The sequence below is a fragment of the Eimeria mitis genome, genomic scaffold (assembly GCF_000499745.2).
Source record: "Eimeria mitis Houghton genomic scaffold, Emh_scaff1034, whole genome shotgun sequence".
NCBI classification, from domain to species: domain Eukaryota; phylum Apicomplexa; class Conoidasida; order Eucoccidiorida; family Eimeriidae; genus Eimeria; species Eimeria mitis.
The window spans coordinates 4,381-8,393 of NW_013567210.1; positions in this window are offsets into that span (position 1 = coordinate 4,381).

Genomic DNA, 4,013 nt, shown 5'->3' on the forward strand with positions numbered 1-4,013 from the left:
TTTTTTTTGTGTTTATATTATTTGTTTTTATTTTAATTTAGGTGACCTTAATGCACTGGGGCAATTGTATATTTGAGGAGATAAAAAAAACAAAAGAGGGAAAAGTTGAGAAAATAAAAGCAAAAATATATTTGGAGGGAGATGTAAAAAAAACGGCAAAAAAGTTGCATTGGGTGCCGAAGCTACCAGCAGATTCATCAACACAAGTAATTTATTTTTTTTTATTTTTTATTTTTATTTTATTTATTTATTTATTTATTTATTTATTTGTTTGTTTCGTTTGTTTCTATTTATTTTTTTATTAGGCTGCTGTATCTGCTTCTTTTTGTGGTGGATTTGCGGTGTATATGCAGCTACTAATGTGTGTATATTTGGGGTGTATATGCAGCTACTAATGTGTATATAATTAGGGTGTATATGCAGCTACTTGTGTGTATATATTTGGGGTGTATATGCAGCTACTTCTTATATATTTGGGGTGTATATGCAGCTACTAATGTGTGTATATTTGGGGTGTATATGCAGCTACTTAAGTATATATATTTGGGGTGTATATACAGCTCCTTATTATATATTTGGGGTGTATATGGAGCTACTAATGTGTGTATATTTGGGGTGTATACGCAGCTAACGCATTTAATATTGAGAGAATACGACCACCTGATGAAAGCAGAGAAAGCAGAAGAAGAAAACGATGAAGGGTTTGAGGCCGCCATAAACAAAGAAACTCTCTTTGAAACCCATGCACTCGGAGACCCAAACCTTAAAAACCTTAAACCAGGCACGCAATAAACCCTAAACCCTAAACCCTAAACCCTTGTAAACCCTAAACCCTACACCCTCTGTGTAAACCCTAAACCCCAACGATGCAATTAACCCTAAACTCTTTTTGAAACCCATGCACTCGGAGACCCAAACCTTAAAAATCTTAAACCAGGCACGCAACAAACCCTAAACCCTAAACCCTTGTAAACCCTAAACCCTACACCCTCTGTGTAAACCCTAAACCCTAAACCCTCTGTGTAAACCCTAAACCCTCTGTGTAAACCCTAAACCCTAACGATGCAATTAACCCTAAACCCTGGATATATCGTTAGCTTTAATTATATAAAACACCCGAAACCCTAACTCCCTAATAAACCCTAAACCCTAACGAAACCCTAAACCCTACATTCTCTCTAAACCCTAAACCCTAATAAAAGAATCAATCTTAAGCCTTCTATAAACCCTAATCTAAACCAAAACCCTAATCCTTCTCAGCCCTAAAATAACAGTAAACCCTAAACCCTCTGTGTAAACCCTAAACCCTAGACCCTAAACCCTAAACCCTTTGTAAACCCTAAACCCTACCAAAACAGTAAACCCTAGACGCTCTCCAAACCCTAAACCCCAAACCCTTTCTTAGCCTTAAACCCTAAACCCTAATGCGGTCAGCACACACAAAGGATCTGCAGCTGGGGCTTGGGGCTCCCTCTCTCTCCCTCACCAGAAAGCTAGGGTTTAGGGTTTAGGGTTTAGGGTTTTGCATGCAGGCGACAAGCTACAGCTTGAGAGACGGGGATATTTCATCTTAGATAAAATCGAAGACGACGTCCGAATCTTAATCAAAATACCCGTAAGCAACGCAGCAGCAGCAGCAACAGCAGCAACAGCAGCAGCAGCAGCAGCAGCAGCAGGGACAGCAGCAGCAGCAGCAGCAGCAGTAACAGCAACAGCAGCGCAGTATTAGTAAATGCTCGTATGTATTTGTACTTCTTGCTTTTGCTCTTTTCTGTGTTTCGTATTTATTTTTTTCTGTTTATATTAATTTATTTACTCTGTTTTTTTTTGTTTTAACTACAGCTTTATTTTTATTTGTTTTAATTTATTGTTTATTTATATTTATTTATTGTTTTTATTTATTTTTTTTATTTGTTTTTTATTTTTTTTTCTTAGGATGGGCGGGCGAAGGCAATGTCAGTGGTCAGCACGAAGGTGGATGCAGCAGCACTAGCAGGAGCGAGAAAGAAGAAATAAAAATTATTTTATTTTGTTTGTTTTTATTTCTCTGTTTTTGTTTGTTTTTGTTTGTTTGTTTTTGTTTGTATTTGTTTGTTTGTTTCGGGTTTACTTGCATCCGTTTGTTTGTTTGTATTAAACAACACCAGAGATAACGAGGAATGGAAATAACAACAAATATACAAATATAAATAAACAAATTAATTATAAATAAAAACAAAACAAAAACAAACAACACACAAAACCCTAAACCCTAAACCCTAGGGTTGATGGTGACGGAGCAGCAGCCGTTTTGGGGTGTACAGACAGCTGAAGCAGCAGAAACGAGGGTTTATGTAAACCCTAAACCCTAGATCCTAAACCCTAAAGATAGAAGGAATCACAGACATGTATCAGCAAACAAAGAAAGGGTTTTATTAACACAAATTCAAACAAAGACAAAAAAAAAACAGAAGCAGATGCAGATAGCGGCGAGGGTTGAGCTTCTCTATACTGACACGGTAGAAAGCTCTCGCTGCTGCTGCAGCATCTGCTGCTGCTGCTTCTCCTGCTGCAGCTTTCTTTACTCCAATGAATGAAAGAGATATTTTGCTGCTCTTTTGCTGCAGTTGACCATGAAAGTGTACTCACTTAAGTTGTGAGGGTTTCGTTACGCAGGGTTTAGGGTTTAGGGTTTCTGTATGGTGAGGGTTTGCGTGGCTTAAGAGCTGAGAACTCGTGACTAGGATAGATGTATCTACATTTAAAATTAGAATATTAGTTTATTTAAAGTGGAAATTAAATAAAATGCAGTTTATAAAAGCAGCGGAGAAGATGCTGGTGAGGATCCCTGCCGCCGTATACACTGCGGTTCAGTGGGCTGCATCGTCCTTCTGTAGCTCAGCAGCAAACCTCAGCCCGCTAAAAATAAATTAAATTAATTTTTAAGTTTATTAAAATAAAATATTGCAAAAGAAACTCAAATTCAAGAAGAGGAGTCGCTCTCGTGTTCACCGGCGCGTTGCGGCGACAGCCGATCTGTATTTGAAATCTGCCGGAGAAACAGACATGAATTCGGGTGTATGTACGCGAAAAACAATAAAACTTGAAATTATAAATCAATAAGTTCGTTCAGAAATATATATTTCGGCTTTGAAAACAACTCATACAAACAAAACACGAGAGGAGAGGGGGGGGGGGGCCAACGCCGCCTGACGAACCGCCGCCGCAACAACGGTGGTGCGCTCAAGGCGGCGAGGCTGGTGGGGGGATCAGAAGTTTCCGTTTGTTTTGTTTGAAAATTCAAATTGATATATTTAAAATAAATTAAATTAAATGTATTTCCCTCATTGATATTCAAATTTACGGCAAGTTGCATGACGGATCGCTGCAGTGGCGGCGGCGTTTGGTTGCATCGACAGGAAGCGAGGCAGAGTGATTTTTTGTTTGTTTTTTTTTGTGCCTCTTTCGCAAATAATATTCTTCTATAAAATAAAAGCATTTTCCCGCAATTTGTCTGCAATTTCATTCATCTTTCTCCCCGCATCTGTACAGGACGGCCCCCGTCGCCACCATGAGCCGCTCAAGAACCGCATCGGCCTGCAGTGTACATACACCGGAGGCGGCACCGGAAACACAGCCAGAACAAACACCGCTAAGCTACTTTTGGGTGGGTTATATCGATATATAAATTAGGGAAAACATATATAATTACTTTTAATTCCTTTTGAAACCCAATTTTTATTTATTTAACCTCTTATTTATACACGAATCTACGCCCACCTACAGAGAATGTCTCACTGCATCTGCAGCCGTATCCACCACATGCCAGTGACCGCAGGAATCTCGGCCTTTAATGCTCGCTTTCCACTTGAAATTCTGTTTTTGTTGAGCAACTGAAGCTGCAGAAGTTTCATCGGGTTCGTGTTGATGTAGCTTCTTTGGGGTGTACAGACAGACACCGCGTGGCTCTGTGTGCGTGCTGCTTGCAGGCGCCTCCTGCTGAAAATGCATCTGTAGGATATGTATACCTCGCC